Raw genomic sequence first — 23,580 nt, 5'->3', positions numbered from 1 at the left:
TCGGCCTCCATTTGTAAACATAAACTGTATAGTCTTCACTTACAGTCTTTCTACACAAATTTTGAGCTGTATAAACCCGAATTCCTAATATTTGAAAGCGAACTCAAGTGACAACTCACCCTAAAATATACTGAGTTTTAAGTATTATCAGTTTTCTGGTCACGACCCAGCTTTCCCCTGGTAACCTCCGTGATTGAAAACGGCTAGAAATGTAGTAAGAATAAATTTCCTTTCATTTCAAGTGTTTCTTACAAGTTTTTTATCATTTCTGGAAACTATAATTGCGTATTTGAAGAGTTTTACCACAATTAGAGAGTGTTCCTACAACTATATACTGGAATCGTCAGCATTTTAACTGATTCACACAGAAAACGCTAGAGAACTTAGGCCTCAATTTTAAACATAAACAGTTTATTGCACACTTACAGTCTTTCTATACAAATTTTGAGCTGTATAAACCTGAAATCCTAATATTTGAAAGCCAATTCAAGTGAAAACTCTCCCTAAACTACCCGGAGTTGTAAATATTATCAGTTTTCTGGCTATTTCCCACCTTTCCACTGGTAACCTCCGTGATTGAAAACGGCTGGAAATGTAGTAAGAATCTATTTGCTTTTATTTCAAGTGTTTCTTACAAGTTTTTTTATCATTTCTGGAAACTATAATTGCGCATTTGAAGAGTTTTACCACAATTAGAGAGTGTTCCTACAACTATATACTGGAATCGGCAGCATTTTAAGTGATTCACACAGAAAACACCAGAAAAATTCGGCTTCCAATTGTAAACATAAACTGTATAGTCTTCACTTAGAGTCTTTCTACCCAAATTTTGAGCTGTATAAACCTGAATTCGTAAAATTTGAAAGCGAACTCAAGTGAAAACTCACCCTAAAATAGACTGAGTTTTAAGTATTATCAGTTTTCTGGTCATGACCCAGCTTTCCACTGGTAACCTCCGTGATTGAAAACGCCCAGAAATGTAGTAAGAATAAATTTCCTTTCATTTCAAGTGTTTCTTACAAGTTTTTTTTTTATCATTTCTGGAAACTATAATTGCGTATAGGAAGAGTTTTACCACAATTAGAGAGTGTTCCTACAACTATATACTGGAATCCGCGGCATTTAAACTGATTCACACAGAAAACGCCAGAAAAATTAGGCCTCAATTTTAAACATAAACAGTATATTGCACACTTACAGTCTTTCTATACAAATTTTGAGCTGTATAAACCTGAAATCCTAATATTTGAAAGCCAACTCAAGTGAAAACTCTCCCTAAACTACCCGGAGTTGTAAATATTATCAGTTTTCTGGCTATGTCCCACCTTTCCACTGGTAACCTCCGTGATTGAAAACGGCTGGAAATGTACTAAGAATCAAGTTCCTTTTATTTCAAGTGTTTCTTACAAGTTATTTATCATTTCTGGAAACTATAATTGCGTATTTGAAGAGTTTTACCACAATTAGAGAGTTTTCCTACAACTACATACTGGAATCGTCAGCATTTTAACTGATTCACAGAGGAAACACCAGAGAAATTCGGCCTCCATTTGTAAACATAAACTGTATAGTCTTCACTTACAGTCTTTCTACACAAATTTTGAGCTGTATAAACCCGAATTCCTAATATTTGAAAGCGAACTCAAGTGACAACTCACCCTAAAATAGACTCAGTTTTAAGTATTATCAGTTTTCTGGTCATGACCCAGCTTTCCACTGGTAACCTCCGTGATTGAAAATGGCTAGAAATGTAGTAAGAATAAATTTCCTTTCATTTCAAGTGTTTCTTACAAGTTTTTTGTCATTTCTGGAAACTATAATTGCGTATGTGAAGAGTTTTACCACAATTAGAGAGTGTTCCTACAACTACATACTGGAATCGTCAGCATTTTAACTGATTCACACAGGAAACACCAGAGAAATTCGGCCTCCAATTGTAAACATAAACAGTATAGTCTTCACGTATAGTCTTTCTACACAAATTTTGAGCTGAATAAACCTGAATTCCTACTATTTGAAAGCGAACTCAAGTGAAAACTAACCCTAAACTAGACGGAGTTGTAAGTATTATCAGTTTTCTGGTCATGACCCAGCTTTCCACTGGTAACCTCCGTGATTGAAAACGGCTAGAAATGTAGTAAGAATAAATTTCCTTTCATTTCAAGTGTTTCTTACAAGTTTTTTATCATTTCTGGAAACTATAGTTGCGTATTTGAAGAGTTTTACCACAATTAGAGAGTGTTCCTACAACTACATACTGGAATCGTCAGCATTTTAACTGATTCACACAGGAAACACCAGAGAAATTCGGCCTCCAATTGTAAACATAAACAGTATAGTCCTAACATACAGTCTTTCTACACAAATTATGAGCTGTATAAACCTGAATTCCTAATATTTGAAAGCGAACTCAAGTGAAAACTCACTCTAAACTAGATGGAGTTGTAAGTATTATCAGTTTTCTGGTCATGACCCAGCTTTCCACTGGTAAACTCCGTGATTGAAAACGGCTGGAAATGTAGTAAGAATAAATTTCCTTTCATTTCAAGTGTTTCTTACAAGTTTTTTATCATTCCTGGAAACTAAAATTGCGTATTTGAAGAGTTTTACCACAATTAGAGAGTGTTCCTACAACTATATACTGGAATCGGCAGCATTTTAACTGATTCACACAGAAAACACCAGAGAAATTCGGCTTCCAATTGCAAACATAAACTGTATAGTCTTCACTTAGAGTCTTTCAACACAAATTTTGAGCTGTATAAACCTGAATTCGTAAAATTTGAAAGCGAACTCAAGTGAAAACTCACCCTAAAATAGACTGAGTTTTAAGTATTATCAGTTTTCTGGTCATGACCCAGCATTCCACTGGTATCCTCCGTGATTGAAAACGCCCAGAAATGTAGTAAGAATAAATTTCCTTTCATTTCAAGTGTTTCTTACAAGTTTTTTTTATCATTTCTGGAAACTATAAATGCGTATATAAAGAGTTTTACCACAATTAGAGAGTGGTCCTACAACTATATACTGGAATCGTCAGCATTTTAACTGATTCACACAGAAAACGCCAGAAAAATTTGGCCTCAATTTTAAACATAAACAGTATATTGCACACTTACAGTCTTTCTAAACTAATTTTGAGCTGTATAAACCTGAAATCCTAATATTTGAAAGCCAATTCAAGTGAAAACTCTCCCTAAACTAGCCGGAGTTGTAAATATTATCAGTTTTCTGGCTATGTCCCACCTTTCCACTGGTAACCTCCGTGATTGAAAACGGCTGGAAATGTAGTAAGAATCTATTTGCTTTTATTTCAAGTGTTTCTTATAAGTTTTTTATCATTTCTGGAAACAATAATTGCGTATTTGAAGAGTTTTACCACAATTACAGAGTGTTCCTACAACTACATACTGGAATCGTCAGCATTTTAACTGATTCACACAGGAAACACCAGAGAAATTCGGCCTCCAATTGTAAACATAAACAGTATAGTCCTCACTTACAGTCTTTCTACACAAATTTTGAGCTGTATAAACCTGAATTCCTAATATTTGAAAGCGACCTCAAGTGAAAACTCACTCTAAACTAGATGGTGTTGTAAGTATTATCAGTTTTCTGGTCATTACCCAGATTACCTGTGGTAACCTCCGTGATTGAAAACGGCTGGAAATGTACTAAGAATCAAGTTCCTTTTATTTCAAGTGTTTCTTACAAGTTATTTATCATTTCTGGAAACTATAATTGCGTATTTGAAGAGTTTTACCACAATTAGAGAGTTTTCCTACAACTACATACTGGAATCGTCAGCATTTTAACTGATTCACAGAGGAAACACCAGAGAAATTCGGCCTCCATGTATAAACATAAACTGTATAGTCTTCACTTACAGTCTTTCTACACAAATTTTGAGCTGTATAAACCCGAATTCCTAATATTTGAAAGCGAACTCAAGTGACAACTCACCCTAAAATAGACTCAGTTTTAAGTATTATCAGTTTTCTGGTCATGACCCAGCTTTCTCCTGGTAACCTCCGTGATTGAAAATGGCTAGAAATGTAGTAAGAATAAATTTCCTTTCATTTCAAGTGTTTCTTACAAGTTTTTTTATCATTTCTGGAAACTATAATTGCGTATTTGAAGAGTTTTACCACAATTAGGGAGTGTTCCTACAACTACATACTGGAATCGTCAGCATTTTAACTGATTCACACAGGAAACACCAGAGAAATTCGGCCTCCAATTGTAAACATAAACAGTATAGTCCTAACATACAGTCTTTCTACACAAATTATGAGCTGTATAAACCTGAATTCCTAATATTTGAAAGCGAACTCAAGTGAAAACTCACTCTAAACTAGATGGAGTTGTAAGTATTATCAGTTTTCTGGTCATGACCCAGCTTTCCACTGGTAAACTCCGTGATTGAAAACGGCTGGAAATGTAGTAAGAATAAATTTCCTTTCATTTCAAGTGTTTCTTACAAGTTTTTTATCATTCCTGGAAACTATAATTGCGTATTTGAAGAGTTTTACCACAATTAGAGAGTGTTCCTACAACTATATACTGGAATCGTCAGCATTTTAACTGATTCACACAGAAAACGCCAGAGAAATTAGGCCTCAATTTTAAACATAAACAGTATATTGCACACTTACAGTCTTTCGATACAAATTTTGAGCTGTATAAACCTGAAATCCTAATATTTGAAAGCCAATTCAAGTGAAAACTCTCCCTAAACTAGCCGGAGTTGTAAATATTATCAGTTTTCTGGTCATGACCCAGCTTTCCACTGGTAAACTCCGTGATTGAAAACGGCTGGAAATGTAGTAAGAATAAATTTCCTTTCATTTCCGGTGTTTCTTACAAGTTTTTTATCATTCCTGGAAACTATAATTGCGTATTTGAAGAGTTTTACCACAATTAGAGAGTGTTCCTACAACTATATACTGGAATCGTCAGCATTTTAACTGATTCACACAGGAAACACCAGAGAAATTCGGCCTCCAATTGTAAACATAAACAGTATAGTCTTCACGTATAGTCTTTCTACACAAATTTTGAGCTGAATAAACCGGAATTCCTACTATTTGAAAGCGAACTCAAGTGAAAACTCACCCTGAACTAGACGGAGTTGTAAGTATTATCAGTTTTCTGGTCATGACCCAGCTTTCCACTGGTAAGCTCCGTGATTGAAAACGGATGGAAATGTAGTAAGAATAAATTTCCTTTCATTTCAAGTGTTTCTTACAAGTTTTTTTTATCATTTCTGGAAGCTATAATTGCGTATTTGAAGAGTTTTACCACAATTAGAGAGTGTTCCTACAACTATATACTGGAATCGGCAGCATTTTAACTGATTCACACAGAAAACACCAGAGAAATTCGGTTTCCAATGGTAAACATAAACTGTATAGTCTTCACTTAGAGTCTTTCAACACAAATTTTGAGCTGTATAAACCTGAATTCGTAAAATTTGAAAGCGAACTCAAGTGAAAACTCACCCTAAAATAGACTGAGTTTTAAGTATTATCAGTTTTCTGGTCATGACCCAGCTTTCCACTGGTATCCTCCGTGATTGAAAACGCCCAGAAATGTAGTAAGAATAAATTTCCTTTCATTTCAAGTGTTTCTTACAAGTTTTTTTTATCATTTCTGGAAACTATAAATGCGTATATGAAGAGTTTTACCACAATTAGAGAGTGTTCCTACAACTATATACTGCAATCGTCAGCATTTTAACTGATTCACCCAGAAAACGCCAGAAAAATTTGGCCTCAATTTTAAACATAAACAGTATATTGCACACTTACAGTCTTTCTAAACTAATTTTGAGCTGTATAAACCTGAAATCCTAATATTTGAAAGCCAATTCAAGTGAAAACTCTCCCTAAACTAGCCGGAGTTGTAAATATTATCAGTTTTCTGGCTATGTCCCACCTTTCCACTGGTAACCTCCGTGATTGAAAACGGCTGGAAATGTAGTTAGAATCTTTTTGCTTTTATTTCAAGTGTTTCTTATAAGTTTTTTATCATTTCTGGAAACAATAATTGCGTATTTGAAGAGTTTTACCACAATTACAGAGTGTTCCTACAACTACATACTGGAATCGTCAGCATTTTAACTGATTCACACAGGAAACACCAGAGAAATTCGGCCTCCAATTGTAAACATAAACAGTATAGTCCTCACTTACAGTCTTTCTACACAAATTTTGAGCTGTATAAACCTGAATTCCTAATATTTGAAAGCCAATTCAAGTGAAAACTCACTCTAAACTAGATGGTGTTGTAAGTATTATCAGTTTTCTGGTCATTACCCAGATTTCCTGTGGTAACCTCCGTGATTGAAAACGGCTGGAAATGTACTAAGAATCAAGTTCCTTTTATTTCAAGTGTTTCTTACAAGTTATTTATCATTTCTGGAAACTATAATTGCGTATTTGAAGAGTTTTACCACAATTAGAGAGTTTTCCTACAACTACATACTGGAATCGTCAGCATTTTAACTGATTCACAGAGGAAACACCAGAGAAATTCGGCCTCCATTTGTAAACATAAACTGTATAGTCTTCACTTACAGTCTTTCTACACAAATTTTGAGCTGTATAAACCCGAATTCCTAATATTTGAAAGCGAACTCAAGTGACAACTCACCCTAAAATAGACTCAGTTTTAAGTATTATCAGTTTTCTGGTCATGACCCAGCTTTCTCCTGGTAACCTCCGTGATTGAAAATGGCTAGAAATGTAGTAAGAATAAATTTCCTTTCATTTCAAGTGTTTCTTACAAGTTTTTTATCATTTCTGGAAACTATAATTGCGTATTTGAAGAGTTTTACCACAATTAGAGAGTGTTCCTACAACTACATACTGGAATCGTCAGCATTTTAACTGATTCACACAGGAAACACCAGAGAAATTCGGCCTCCAATTGTAAACATAAACAGTATAGTCCTAACATACAGTCTTTCTACACAAATTATGAGCTGTATAAACCTGAATTCCTAATATTTGAAAGCGAACTCAAGTGAAAACTCACTCTAAACTAGATGGAGTTGTAAGTATTATCAGTTTTCTGGTCATGACCCAGCTTTCCACTGGTAAACTCCGTGATTGAAAACGGCTGGAAATGTAGTAAGAATAAATTTCCTTTTATTTCAAGTGTTTCTTACAAGTTTTTTATCATTCCTGGAAACTATAATTGCGTATTTGAAGAGTTTTACCACAATTAGAGAGTGTTCCTACAACTATATACTGGAATCCATAGCATTTTAACTGATTCACACAGAAAACGCCAGAGAAATTAGGCCTCAATTTTAAACATAAACAGTATATTGCACACTTACAGTCTTTCGATACAAATTTTGAGCTGTATAAACCTGAAATCCTAATATTTGAAAGCCAATTCAAGTGAAAACTCTCCCTAAACTAGCCGGAGTTGTAAATATTATCAGTTTTCTGGTCATGACCCAGCTTTCCACTGGTAAACTCCGTGATTGAAAACGGCTGGAAATGTAGTAAGAATAAATTTCCTTTCATTTCCGGTGTTTCTTACAAGTTTTTTATCATTCCTGGAAACTATAATTGCGTATTTGAAGAGTTTTACCACAATTAGAGAGTGTTCCTACAACTATATACTGGAATCGTCAGCATTTTAACTGATTCACACAGGAAACACCAGAGAAATTCGGCCTCCAATTGTAAACATAAACAGTATAGTCCTCACTTTCAGTCTTTCTACACAAATTTTGAGCTGTATAAACCTGAATTCCTAATATTTGAAAGCGAACTCAAGTGAAAACTCACTCTAAACTAGATGGAGTTGTAAGTATTATCAGTTTTCTGGTCATTAGCCAGCTTTCCACTGGTAACCTCCGTGATTGAAAACGGCTAGAAATGTAGTAAGAAGAAATTTCCTTTCATTTCAAGTGTTTCTTACAAGTTTTTTTATCATTTCTGGAAACTATAGTTGCGTATTTGAAGAGTTTTACCACAATTAGAGAGTGTTCCTACAACTACATATTGGAATCGTCAGCATTTTAACTGATTCACACAGGAAACACCAGAGAAATTCGGCCTCCAATTGTAAACATAAACAGTATAGTCTTCACGTATAGTCTTTCTACACAAATTTTGAGCTGAATAAACCTGAATTCCTACTATTTGAAAGCGAACTCAAGTGAAAACTCACCCTGAACTAGACGGAGTTGTAAGTATTATCAGTTTTCTGGTCATGACCCAGCTTTCCACTGGTAAGCTCCGTGATTGAAAACGGATGGAAATGTAGTAAGAATAAATTTCCTTTCATTTCAAGTGTTTCTTACAAGTTTTTTTATCATTTCTGGAAGCTATAATTGCGTATTTGAAGAGTTTTACCACAATTAGAGAGTGTTCCTACAACTATATACTGGAATCGGCAGCATTTTAACTGATTCACACAGGAAACACCAGAGAAATTCGGCCTCCAATTGTAAACATAAACAGTATAGTCTTCACGTATAGTCTTTCTACACAAATTTTGAGCTGAATACACCTGAATTCCTACTATTTGAAAGCGAACTCAAGTGAAAACTCACCCTAAACTAGACGGAGTTGTAAGTATTATCAGTTTTCTGGTCATGACCCAGCTTTCCACTGGTAACCTCCGTGATTGAAAACGGCTGGAAATGTAGTAAGAATCTATTTGCTTTTATTTCAAGTGTTTCTTATAAGTTTTTTATCATTTCTGGAAACAATAATTGCGTATTTGAAGAGTTTTACCACAATTAGAGAGTGTTCCTACAACTACATACTGGAATCGTCAGCATTTTAACTGATTCACACAGGAAACACCAGAGAAATTCGGCCTCCAATTGTAAACATAAACAGTATAGTCTTCACGTATAGTCTTTCTACACAAATTTTGAGCTGAATAAACCTGAATTCCTACTATTTGAAAGCGAACTCAAGTGAAAACTCACCCTAAACTAGACGGAGTTGTAAGTATTATCAGTTTTCTGGTCATGACCCAGCTTTCCACTGGTAACCTCCGTGATTGAAAACGGCTAGAAATGTAGTAAGAATAAATTTCCTTTCATTTCAAGTGTTTCTTACAAGTTTTTTATCATTTCTGGAAACAATAATTGCGTATTTGAAGAGTTTTACCACAATTAGAGAGTGTTCCTACAACTACGTACTGGAATCGTCAGCATTTTAACTGATTCACACAGAAAACGCCAGAGAAATTAGGCCTCAATTTTAAACATAAACAGTATATTGCACACTTACAGTCTTTCGATACAAATTTTGAGCTGTATAAACCTGAAATCCTAATATTTGAAAGCCAATTCAAGTGAAAACTCTCCCTAAACTAGCCGGAGTTGTAAATATTATCAGTTTTCTGGTCATGACCCAGCTTTCCACTGGTAAACTCCGTGATTGAAAACGGCTGGAAATGTAGTAAGAATAAATTTCCTTTCATTTCCGGTGTTTCTTACAAGTTTTTTATCATTCCTGGAAACTATAATTGCGTATTTGAAGAGTTTTACCACAATTAGAGAGTGTTCCTACAACTATATACTGGAATCGTCAGCATTTTAACTGATTCACACAGGAAACACCAGAGAAATTCGGCCTCCAATTGTAAACATAAACAGTATAGTCCTCACTTTCAGTCTTTCTACACAAATTTTGAGCTGTATAAACCTGAATTCCTAATATTTGAAAGCGAACTCAAGTGAAAACTCACTCTAAACTAGATGGAGTTGTAAGTATTATCAGTTTTCTGGTCATTACCCAGCTTTCCACTGGTAACCTCCGTGATTGAAAACGGCTAGAAATGTAGTAAGAAGAAATTTCCTTTCATTTCAAGTGTTTCTTACAAGTTTTTTATCATTTCTGGAAACTATAGTTGCGTATTTGAAGAGTTTTACCACAATTAGAGAGTGTTCCTACAACTACATATTGGAATCGTCAGCATTTTAACTGATTCACACAGGAAACACCAGAGAAATTCGGCCTCCAATTGTAAACATAAACAGTATAGTCTTCACGTATAGTCTTTCTACACAAATTTTGAGCTGAATAAACCTGAATTCCTACTATTTGAAAGCGAACTCAAGTGAAAACTCACCCTGAACTAGACGGAGTTGTAAGTATTATCAGTTTTCTGGTCATGACCCAGCTTTCCACTGGTAAGCTCCGTGATTGAAGACGGATGGAAATGTAGTAAGAATAAATTTCCTTTCATTTCAAGTGTTTCTTACAAGTTTTTTTTATCATTTCTGGAAGCTATAATTGCGTATTTGAAGAGTTTTACCACAATTAGAGAGTGTTCCTACAACTATATACTGGAATCGGCAGCATTTTAACTGATTCACACAGAAAACACCAGAGAAATTCGGCTTCCAATGGTAAACATAAACTGTATAGTCTTCACTTAGAGTCTTTCAACACAAATTTTGAGCTGTATAAACCTGAATTCGTAAAATTTGAAAGCGAACTCAAGTGAAAACTCACCCTAAAATAAACTGAGTTTTAAGTATTATCAGTTTTCTGGTCATGACCCAGCTTTCCACTGGTATCCTCCGTGATTGAAAACGCCCAGAAATGTAGTAAGAATAAATTTCCTTTCATTTCAAGTGTTTCTTACAAGTTTTTTTTATCATTTCTGGAAACTATAAATGCGTATATGAAGAGTTTTACCACAATTAGAGAGTGGTCCTACAACTATATACTGGAATCGTCAGCATTTTAACTGATTCACACAGAAAACGCCAGAAAAATTTGGCCTCAATTTTAAACATAAACAGTATATTGCACACTTACAGTCTTTCTAAACTAATTTTGAGCTGTATAAACCTGAAATCCTAATATTTGAAAGCCAATTCAAGTGAAAACTCTCCCTAAACTAGCCGGAGTTGTAAATATTATCAGTTTTCTGGCTATGTCCCACCTTTCCACTGGTAACCTCCGTGATTGAAAACGGCTGGAAATGTAGTAAGAATCTATTTGCTTTTATTTCAAGTGTTTCTTATAAGTTTTTTATCATTTCTGGAAACAATAATTGCGTATTTGAAGAGTTTTACCACAATTAGAGAGTGTTCCTACAACTACATACTGGAATCGTCAGCATTTTAACTGATTCACACAGGAAACACCAGAGAAATTCGGCCTCCAATTGTAAACATAAACAGTATAGTCTTCACGTATAGTCTTTCTACACAAATTTTGAGCTGAATAAACCTGAATTCCTACTATTTGAAAGCGAACTCAAGTGAAAACTCACCCTAAACTAGACGGAGTTGTAAGTATTATCAGTTTTCTGGTCATGACCCAGCTTTCCACTGGTAACCTCCGTGATTGAAAACGGCTAGAAATGTAGTAAGAATAAATTTCCTTTCATTTCAAGTGTTTCTTACAAGTTTTTTATCATTTCTGGAAACAATAATTGCGTATTTGAAGAGTTTTACCACAATTAGAGAGTGTTCCTACAACTACATACTGGAATCATCAGCATTTTAACTGATTCACACAGAAAACGCCAGAGAAATTAGGCCTCAATTTTAAACATAAACAGTATATTGCACACTTACAGTCTTTCGATACAAATTTTGAGCTGTATAAACCTGAAATCCTAATATTTGAAAGCCAATTCAAGTGAAAACTCTCCCTAAACTAGCCGGAGTTGTAAATATTATCAGTTTTCTGGTCATGACCCAGCTTTCCACTGGTAAACTCCGTGATTGAAAACGGCTGGAAATGTAGTAAGAATAAATTTCCTTTCATTTCCGGTGTTTCTTACAAGTTTTTTATCATTCCTGGAAACTATAATTGCGTATTTGAAGAGTTTTACCACAATTAGAGAGTGTTCCTACAACTATATACTGGAATCGTCAGCATTTTAACTGATTCACACAGGAAACACCAGAGAAATTCGGCCTCCAATTGTAAACATAAACAGTATAGTCCTCACTTTCAGTCTTTCTACACAAATTTTGAGCTGTATAAACCTGAATTCCTAATATTTGAAAGCGAACTCAAGTGAAAACTCACTCTAAACTAGATGGAGTTGTAAGTATTATCAGTTTTCTGGTCATTACCCAGCTTTCCACTGGTAACCTCCGTGATTGAAAACGGCTAGAAATGTAGTAAGAAGAAATTTCCTTTCATTTCAAGTGTTTCTTACAAGTTTTTTATCATTTCTGGAAACTATAGTTGCGTATTTGAAGAGTTTTACCACAATTAGAGAGTGTTCCTACAACTACATATTGGAATCGTCAGCATTTTAACTGATTCACACAGGAAACACCAGAGAAATTCGGCCTCCAATTGTAAACATAAACAGTATAGTCTTCACGTATAGTCTTTCTACACAAATTTTGAGCTGAATAAACCTGAATTCCTACTATTTGAAAGCGAACTCAAGTGAAAACTCACCCTGAACTAGACGGAGTTGTAAGTATTATCAGTTTTCTGGTCATGACCCAGCTTTCCACTGGTAAGCTCCGTGATTGAAAACGGATGGAAATGTAGTAAGAATAAATTTCCTTTCATTTCAAGTGTTTCTTACAAGTTTTTTTTATCATTTCTGGAAGCTATAATTGCGTATTTGAAGAGTTTTACCACAATTAGAGAGTGTTCCTACAACTATATACTGGAATCGGCAGCATTTTAACTGATTCACACAGAAAACACCAGAGAAATTCGGCTTCCAATGGTAAACATAAACTGTATAGTCTTCACTTAGAGTCTTTCAACACAAATTTTGAGCTGTATAAACCTGAATTCGTAAAATTTGAAAGCGAACTCAAGTGAAAACTCACCCTAAAATAAACTGAGTTTTAAGTATTATCAGTTTTCTGGTCATGACCCAGCTTTCCACTGGTATCCTCCGTGATTGAAAACGCCCAGAAATGTAGTAAGAATAAATTTCCTTTCATATCAAGTGTTTCTTACAAGTTTTTTTTATCATTTCTGGAAACTATAAATGCGTATATGAAGAGTTTTACCACAATTAGAGAGTGGTCCTACAACTATATACTGGAATCGTCAGCATTTTAACTGATTCACACAGAAAACGCCAGAAAAATTTGGCCTCAATTTTAAACATAAACAGTATATTGCACACTTACAGTCTTTCTAAACTAATTTTGAGCTGTATAAACCTGAAATCCTAATATTTGAAAGCCAATTCAAGTGAAAACTCTCCCTAAACTAGCCGGAGTTGTAAATATTATCAGTTTTCTGGCTATGTCCCACCTTTCCACTGGTAACCTCCGTGATTGAAAACGGCTGGAAATGTAGTAAGAATCTATTTGCTTTTATTTCAAGTGTTTCTTATAAGTTTTTTATCATTTCTGGAAACAATAATTGCGTATTTGAAGAGTTTTACCACAATTAGAGAGTGTTCCTACAACTACATACTGGAATCGTCAGCATTTTAACTGATTCACACAGGAAACACCAGAGAAATTCGGCCTCCAATTGTAAACATAAACAGTATAGTCTTCACGTATAGTCTTTCTACACAAATTTTGAGCTGAATAAACCTGAATTCCTACTATTTGAAAGCGAACTCAAGTGAAAACTCACCCTAAACTAGACGGAGTTGTAAGTATTATCAGTTTTCTGGTCATGACCCAGCTTTCCACTGGTAACCTCCGTGATTGAAAACGGCTAGAAATGTAGTAAGAATAAATTTCCTTTCATTTCAAGTGTTTCTTACAAGTTTTTTATCATTTCTGGAAACAATAATTGCGTATTTGAAGAGTTTTACCACAATTAGAGAGTGTTCCTACAACTACATACTGGAATCGTCAGCATTTTAACTGATTCACACAGAAAACGCCAGAGAAATTAGGCCTCAATTTTAAACATAAACAGTATATTGCACACTTACAGTCTTTCGATACAAATTTTGAGCTGTATAAACCTGAAATCCTAATATTTGAAAGCCAATTCAAGTGAAAACTCTCCCTAAACTAGCCGGAGTTGTAAATATTATCAGTTTTCTGGTCATGACCCAGCTTTCCACTGGTAAACTCCGTGATTGAAAACGGCTGGAAATGTAGTAAGAATAAATTTCCTTTCATTTCCGGTGTTTCTTACAAGTTTTTTATCATTACTGGAAACTATAATTGCGTATTTGAAGAGTTTTACCACAATTAGAGAGTGTTCCTACAACTATATACTGGAATCGTCAGCATTTTAACTGATTCACACAGGAAACACCAGAGAAATTCGGCCTCCAATTGTAAACATAAACAGTATAGTCTTCACTTTCAGTCTTTCTACACAAATTTTGAGCTGTATAAACCTGAATTCCTAATATTTGAAAGCGAACTCAAGTGAAAACTCACTCTAAACTAGATGGAGTTTTAAGTATTATCAGTTTTCTGGTCATTACCCAGATTTCCTGTGGTAACCTCCGTGATTGAAAACGGCTGGAAATGTAGTAAGAATCAAGGTCCTTTTATTTCAAGTGTTTCTTACGAGTTTTTATCATTTCTGGAAACTATAGTTGCTTATTTGAAGAGTATTACCACAATTACAGAGAGTTCCTACAACTACATACTGGAATCGTCAGCATTTTAACTGATTCACACAGGAAACACCAGAGAAATTCGGCCTCCAATTGTAAACATAAACAGTATAGTCTTCACGTATAGTCTTTCTACACAAATTTTGAGCTGAATAAACCTGAATTCCTACTATTTGAAAGCGAACTCAAGTGAAAACTCACCCTAAACTAGACGGAGTTGTAAGTATTATCAGTTTTCTGGTCATGACCCAGCTTTCCACTGGTAACCTCCGTGATTGAAAACGGCTAGAAATGTAGTAAGAATAAATTTCCTTTCATTTCAAGTGTTTCTTACAAGTTTTTTATCATTTCTGGAAACAATAATTGCGTATTTGAAGAGTTTTACCACAATTAGAGAGTGTTCCTACAACTACATACTGGAATCGTCAGCATTTTAACTGATTCACACAGAAAACGCCAGAGAAATTAGGCCTCAATTTTAAACATAAACAGTATATTGCACACTTACAGTCTTTCGATTCAAATTTTGAGCTGTATAAACCTGAAATCCTAATATTTGAAAGCCAATTCAAGTGAAAACTCTCCCTAAACTAGCCGGAGTTGTAAATATTATCAGTTTTCTGGTCATGACCCAGCTTTCCACTGGTAAACTCCGTGATTGAAAACGGCTGGAAATGTAGTAAGAATAAATTTCCTTTCATTTCCGGTGTTTCTTACAAGTTTTTTATCATTCCTGGAAACTATAATTGCGTATATGAAGAGTTTTACCACAATTAGAGAGTGTTCCTACAACTATATACTGGAATCGTCAGCATTTTAACTGATTCACACAGGAAACACCAGAGAAATTCGGCCTCCAATTGTAAAAATAAACAGTATAGTCCTCACTTTCAGTCTTTCTACACAAATTTTGAGCTGTATAAACCTGAATTCCTAATATTTGAAAGCGAACTCAAGTGAAAACTCACTCTAAACTAGATGGAGTTTTAAGTATTATCAGTTTTCTGGTCATTACCCAGATTTCCTGTGGTAACCTCCGTGATTGAAAACGGCTGGAAATGTAGTAAGAATCAAGGTCCTTTTATTTCAAGTGTTTCTTACGAGTTTTTATCATTTCTGGAAACTATAGTTGCTTATTTGAAGAGTATTACCACAATTACAGAGAGTTCCTACAACTACATACTGGAATCGTCAGCATTTTAACTGATTCACACAGGAAACACCAGAGAAATTCGGCCTCCAATTGTAAACATAAACTGTATAGTCTTCACGTATAGTCTTTCTACACAAATTTTGAGCTGAATAAACCTGAATTCCTACTATTTGAAAGCGAACTCAAGTGAAAACTCACCCTAAACTAGACGGAGTTGTAAGTATTATCAGTTTTCTGGTCATGACCCAGCTTTCCACTGGTAACCTCCGTGATTGAATACGGCTAGAAATGTAGTAAGAATAAATTTCCTTTCATTTCAAGTGTTTCTTACAAGTTTTTTATCATTTCTGGAAACTATAGTTGCGTATTTGAAGAGTTTTACCACAATTAGAGAGTGTTCCTACAACTATATACTGGAATCGTCAGCATTTTAACTGATTCACACAGAAAACGCTAGAGAAATTAGGCCTCAATTTTAAACAAAAACAGTTTATTGCACACTTACAGTCTTTCTATACAAATTTTGAGCTATATAAACCTGAAATACTAATATTTGAAAGCCAATTCAAGTGAAAACTCTCCCAAAACTACCCGGAGTTGTAAATATTATCAGTTTTCTGGTCATGACCCAGCTTTCTCCTGGTAACCTCCGTGGTTGAAAATGGCTAGAAATGTAGTAAGAATAAATTTCCTTTCATTTCAAGTGTTTCTTACAAGTTTTTTATCATTTCTGGAAACTATAATTGCGTATTTGAAGAGTTTTACCACAATTAGAGAGTGTTCCTACAACTACATACTGGAATCGTCTTCATTTTAACTGATTCACACAGGAAACACCAGAGAAATTCGGCCTCCAATTGTAAACATAAACAGTATAGTCCTAACATACAGTCTTTCTACACAAATTCTGAGCTGTATAAACCTGAATTCCTAATATTTGAAAGCGAACTCAAGTGAAAACTCACTCTAAACTAGATGGAGTTGTAAGTATTATCAGTTTTCTGGTCATGACCCAGCTTTCCACTGGTAAACTCCGTGATTGAAAACGGCTGGAAATGTAGTAAGAATAAATTTCCTTTCATTTCAAGTGTTTCTTACAAGTTTTTTATCATTCCTGGAAACTATAATTGCGTATTTGAAGAGTTTTACCACAATTAGAGAGTGTTCCTACAACTATATACTGGAATCGTCAGCATTTTAACTGATTCACACAGAAAACGCCAGAGAAATTAGGCCTCAATTTTAAACATAAACAGTATATTGCACACTTACAGTCTTTCGATACAAATTTTGAGCTGTATAAACCTGAAATCCTAATATTTGAAAGCCAATTCAAGTGAAAACTCTCCTTAAACTAGCCGGAGTTGTAAATATTATCAGTTTTCTGGTCATGACCCAGCTTTCCACTGGTAACCTCCGTGATTGAAAACGCCCAGAAATGTAGTAAGAATAAATTTCCTTTCATTTCAAGTGTTTCTTACAAGTTTTTTTTATCGTTTCTGGAAACTATAATTGCGTATATGAAGAGTTTTACCACAATTAGAGAGTGGTCCTACAACTATATACTGGAATCGTCAGCATTTTAACTGATTCACACAGAAAACGCCAGAAAAATTTGGCCTCAATTTTAAACATAAACAGTATACTGCACACTTACAGTCTTTCTAAACTAATTTTGAGCTGTATAAACCTGAAATCCTAATATTTGAAAGCCAATTCAAGTGAAAACTCTCCCTAAACTAGCCGGAGTTGTAAATATTATCAGTTTTCTGGTCATGACCCAGCTTTCCACTGGTAAACTCCGTGATTGAAAACGGCTGGAAATGTAGTAAGAATAAATTTCCTTTCATTTCCGGTGTTTCTTACAAGTTTTTTATCATTCCTGGAAACTATAATTGCGTATTTGAAGAGTTTTACCACAATTAGAGAGTGTTCCTACAACTATATACTGGAATCGTCAGCATTTTAACTGATTCACACAGGAAACACCAGAGAAATTCGGCCTCCAATTGTAAACATAAACAGTATAGTCCTCACTTTCAGTCTTTCTACACAAATTTTGAGCTGTATAAACCTGAATTCCTAATATTTGAAAGCGAACTCAAGTGAAAACTCACTCTAAACTAGATGGAGTTTTAAGTATTATCAGTTTTCTGGTCATTACCCAGATTTCCTGTGGTAACCTCCGTGATTGAAAACGGCTGGAAATGTAGTAAGAATCAAGGTCCTTTTATTTCAAGTGTTTCTTACGAGTTTTTATCATTTCTGGAAACTATAGTTGCTTATTTGAAGAGTATTACCACAATTACAGAGAGTTCCTACAACTACATACTGGAATCGTCAGCATTTTAACTGATTCACACAGGAAACACCAGAGAAATTCGGCCTCCAATTGTAAACATAAACAGTATAGTCTTCACGTATAGTCTTTCTACACAAATTTTGAGCTGAATAAACCTGAATTCCTACTATTTGAAAGCGAACTCAAGTGAAAACTCACCCTAAACTAGACGGAGTTGTAAGTATTATCAGTTTTCTGGTCATGACCCAGCTTTCCACTGGTAACCTCCGTGATTGAATACGGCTAGAAATGTAGTAAGAATAAATTTCCTTTCATTTCAAGTGTTTCTTACAAGTTTTTTATCATTTCTGGAAACTATAGTTGCGTATTTGAAGAGTTTTACCACAATTAGAGAGTGTTCCTACAACTATATACTGGAATCGTCAGCATTTTAACTGATTCACACAGAAAACGCTAGAGAAATTAGGCCTCAATTTTAAACAAAAACAGTTTATTGCACACTTACAGTCTTTCTATACAAATTTTGAGCTGTATAAACCTGAAATCCTAATATTTGAAAGCCAATTCAAGTGAAAACTCTCCCAAAACTACCCGGAGTTGTAAATATTATCAGTTTTCTGGTCATGACCCAGCTTTCTCCTGGTAACCTCCGTGGTTGAAAATGGCTAGAAATGTAGTAAGAATAAATTTCCTTTCATTTCAAGTGTTTCTTACAAGTTTTTTATCATTTCTGGAAACTATAGTTGTGTATTTGAAGAGTTTTACCACAATTAGAGAGTGTTCCTACAACTACATACTGGAATCGTCTTCATTTTAACTGATTCACAAAGGAAACACCAGAGAAATTCGGCCTCCAATTGTAAACATAAACAGTATAGTCCTAACATACAGTCTTTCTACACAAATTATGAGCTGTATAAACCTGAATTCCTAATATTTGAAAGCGAACTCAAGTGAAAACTCACTCTAAACTAGATGGAGTTGTAAGTATTATCAGTTTTCTGGTCATGACCCAGCTTTCCCCTGGTAAACTCCGTGATTGAAAACGGCTGGAAATGTAGTAAGAATAAATTTCCTTTCATTTCAAGTGTTTCTTACAAGTTTTTTTATCATTCCTGGAAACTATAATTGCGTATTTGAAGAGTTTTACCACAATTAGAGAGTGTTCCTACAACTATATACTGGAATCGTCAGCATTTTAACTGATTCACACAGAAAACGCCAGAGAAATTAGGCCTCAATTTTAAACATAAACAGTATATTGCACACTTACAGTCTTTCGATACAAATTTTGAGCTGTATAAACCTGAAATCCTAATATTTGAAAGCCAATTCAAGTGAAAACTCTCCCTAAACTAGCCGGAGTTGTAAGTATTATCAGTTTTCTGGTCATGACCCAGCTTTCCACTGGTATCCTCCGTGATTGAAAACACCCAGAAATGTAGTAAGAATAAATTTCCTTTCATTTCAAGTGTTTCTTACAAGTTTTTTTTATCGTTTCTGGAAACTATAATTGCGTATATGAAGAGTTTTACCACAATTAGAGAGTGGTCCTACAACTATATACTGGAATCGTCAGCATTTTAACTGATTCACACAGAAAACGCCAGAAAAATTTGGCCTCAATTTTAAACATAAACAGTATATTGCACACTTACAGTCTTTCTAAACTAATTTTGAGCTGTATAAACCTGAAATCCTAATATTTGAAAGCCAATTCAAGTGAAAACTCTCCCTAAACTAGCCGGAGTTGTAAATATTATCAGTTTTCTGGCTATGTCCCACCTTTCCACTGGTAACCTCCGTGATTGAAAACGGCTGGAAATGTAGTAAGAATCTATTTGCTTTTATTTCAAGTGTTTCTTATAAGTTTTTTATCATTACTGGAAACAATAATTGCGTATTTGAAGAGTTTTACCACAATTACAGAGTGTTCCTACAACTACATACTGGAATCGTCAGCATTTTAACTGATTCACACAGGAAACACCAGAGAAATTCGGCCTCCAATTGTAAACATAAACAGTATAGTCCTAACATACAGTCTTTCTACACAAATTATGAGCTGTATAAACCTGAATTCCTAATATTTGAAAGCGAATTCAAGTGAAAACTCTCTCTAAACTAGATGGAGTTGTAAGTATTATCAGTTTTCTGGTCATGACCCAGCTTTCCACTGGTAAACTCCGTGATTGAAAACGGCTGGAAATGTAGTAAGAATAAATTTCCTTTCATTTCAAGTGTTTCTTACAAGTTTTTTATCATTCCTGGAAACTATAATTGCGTATTTGAAGAGTTTTACCACAATTACAGAGTGTTCCTACAACTACATACTGGAATCGGCAGCATTTTAAGTGATTCACACAGAAAACACCAGAGAAATTCGGCTTCCAATTGTAATCATAAACTGTATAGTCTTCACTTAGAGTCTTTCTACACAAATTTTGAGCTGTATAAACCTGAAATCCTAATATTGGAAAGCCAATTCAAGTGAAAACTCTCCCTAAACTAGCCGGAGTTGTAAATATTATCAGTTTTCTGGCTATGTCCCACCTTTCCACTGGTAACCTCCGTGATTGAAAACGGCTGGAAATGTAGAAAGAATGTATTTGCTTTTATTTCAAGTGTTTCTTATAAGTTTTTTATCATTACTGGAAACAATAATTGCGTATTTGAAGAGTTTTACCACAATTAGAGAGTGTTCCTACAACTACATACTGGAATCGTCAGCATTTTAACTGATTCACACAGGAAACACCAGAGAAATTCGGCCTCCAATTGTAAACATAAAAAGTATAGTCCTCACTTACAGTCTTTCTACACAAATTATCAGCTGTATAAACCTGAAATCCTAATATTTGAAAGCCAATTCAAGTGAAAACTCTCCCTAAACTACCCGGAGTTGTAAATATTATCAGTTTTCTGGCTATGTCCCACCTTTCCACTGGTAAACTCCGTGATTGAAAACGGCTGGAAATGTAGTAAGAATCAAGGTCCTTTTATTTCAAGTGTTTCTTACGAGTTTTTATCATTTCTGGAAACTATAGTTGCTTATTTGAAGAGTATTACCACAATTACAGAGAGTTCCTACAACTACATACTGGAATCCTCAGCATTTTAACTGATTCACACAGGAAACACCAGAGAAATTCGGCCTCCAATTGTAAACATAAACAGTATAGTCTTCACGTACAGTCTTTCTACACAAATTTTGAGCTGAATAAACCTGAATTCCTACTATTTGAAAGCGAACTCAAGTGAAAACTCGCCCTAAACTAGACGGAGTTGTAAGTATTATCAGTTTTCTGGTCAAGACCCAGCTTTCCACTGGTAACCTCCGTGATTGAAAACGGCTAGAAATGTAGTAAGAATAAATTTCCTTTCATTTCAAGTGTTTCTTACAAGTTTTTTATCATTTCTGGAAACTATAGTTGCGTATTTGAAGAGTTTTACCACAATTAGAGAGTGTTCCTACAACTATATACTGGAATCGTCAGCATTTTAACTGATTCACACAGAAAACGCTAGAGAAATTAGGCCTCAATTTTAAACATAAACAGTTTATTGCACACTTACAGTCTTTCTATACAAATTTTGAGCTGTATAAACCTGAAATCCTAATATTTGAAAGCCAATTCAAGTGAAAACTCTCCCTAAACTACCCGGAGTTGTAAATATTATCAGTTTTCTGGCTATGTCCCACCTTTCCACTGGTAACCTCCGTGATTGAAAACGGCTGGAAATGTAGTAAGAATAAATTTCCTTTCATTTCAAGTGTTTCTTACAAGTTTCTTTATCATTCCTGGAAACTATAATTGCATATTTGAAGAGTTTTACCACAATTAGAGAGTGTTCCTACAACTACATACTGGAATCGGCAGCATTTTAAGGGATTCACACAGAAAACACCAGAGAAATTCGGCTTCCAATTGTAATCATAAACTGTATAGTCTTCACTTAGAGTCTTTCTACACAAATTTTGAGCTGTATAAACCTGAAATCCTAATATTGGAAAGCCAATTCAAGTGAAAACTCTCCCTAAACTAGCCCGAGTTGTAAATATTATCAGTTTTCTGGCTACGTCCCACCTTTCCACTGGTAACCTCCGTGATTGAAAACGGCTGTAAATGTAGTAAGAATCTATTTGCTTTTATTTCAAGTGTTTCTTACAAGTTTCTTTATCATTTCTGGAAACTATAATTGCGTATTTGAAGAGTTTTACCACAATTAGAGAGTGTTCCTACAACTACATACTGGAATCGTCAGCATTTTAACTGATTCACACAGGAAACACCAGAGAAATCGGCCTGCAATTGTAAACATAAACAGTATAGTCTTCACGTACAGTCTTTCTACACAACTTTTGAGCTGAATAAACCTGAATTCCTAATATTTGAAAGCGAACTCAAGTGAAAACTCACCCTGAACTAGATGGAGTTGTAAGTATTATCAGTTTTCTGGTCATGACCGAGCTTTCCACTGGTAAACTCCGTGATTGAAAACGGCTGGAAATGTAGTAAGAATAAATTTCCTTTCATTTCAAGTGTTTCTTACAAGTTTTTTTTATCATTTCTGGAAGCTATAATTGCGTATTTGAAGAGTTTTACCACAATTAGAGAGTGTTCCTACAACTATATACTGGAATCGGCAGGATTTTAACTGATTCACACAGGAAACACCAGAGAAATCGGCCTCCAATTGTAAAAATAAACAGTATAGTCTTCACGTACAGTCTTTCTACACAACTTTTGAGCTGAATAAACCTGAATTCCTAATATTTGAAAGCGAACTCAAGTGAAAATTCACCCTAAACTAGATGGAGTTGTAAGTATTATCAGTTTTCTGGTCATGACCCAGCTTTCCACTGGTAAACTCCGTGATTGAAAACGGATGGAAATGTAGTAAGAATAAATTTCCTTTCATTTCAAGTGTTTCTTACAAGTTTTTTTTATCATTTCTGGAAGCTATAATTGCGTATTTGAAGAGTTTTACCACAATTAGAGAGTGTTCCTACAACTATATCCTGGAATCGGCAGCATTTTAACTGATTCACACAGAAAACACCAGAGAAATTCGGCTTCCAATTGTAAACATAAACTGTATAGTCTTCACTTAGAGTCTTTCTACACAAATTTTGAGCTGTATAAACCTGAATTCGTAAAATTTGAAAGCGAACTCAAGTGAAAACTCACCCTAAAATAGACTGAGTTGTAAGTATTATCAGTTTTCTGGTCATGACCCAGCTTTCCACTGGTAAACTCCGTGATTGAAAACGGCTGGAAATGTAGTAAGAATAAATTTCCTTTCATTTCAAGTGTTTCTTACAAGTTTTTTATCATTCCTGGAAACTATAATTGCGTATTTGAAGAGTTTTACCACAATTAGAGAGTGTTCCTACAACTATATACTGGAATCGTCAGCATTTTAACTGATTCACACAGAAAACGCCAGAGAAATTAGGCCTCAATTTTAAACATAAACAGTATATTGCACACTTACAGTCTTTCGATACAAATTTTGAGCTGTATAAACCTGAAATCCTAATATTTGAAAGCCAATTCAAGTGAAAACTCTCCCTAAACTAGCCGGAGTTGTAAATATTATC

Source organism: Myotis daubentonii, chromosome X (assembly GCF_963259705.1).
Source record: "Myotis daubentonii chromosome X, mMyoDau2.1, whole genome shotgun sequence".
Taxonomy (NCBI): domain Eukaryota; kingdom Metazoa; phylum Chordata; class Mammalia; order Chiroptera; family Vespertilionidae; genus Myotis; species Myotis daubentonii.
The sequence above is the reverse complement of the archived record's forward strand: the minus strand, read 5'-3'. Positions refer to the sequence as shown.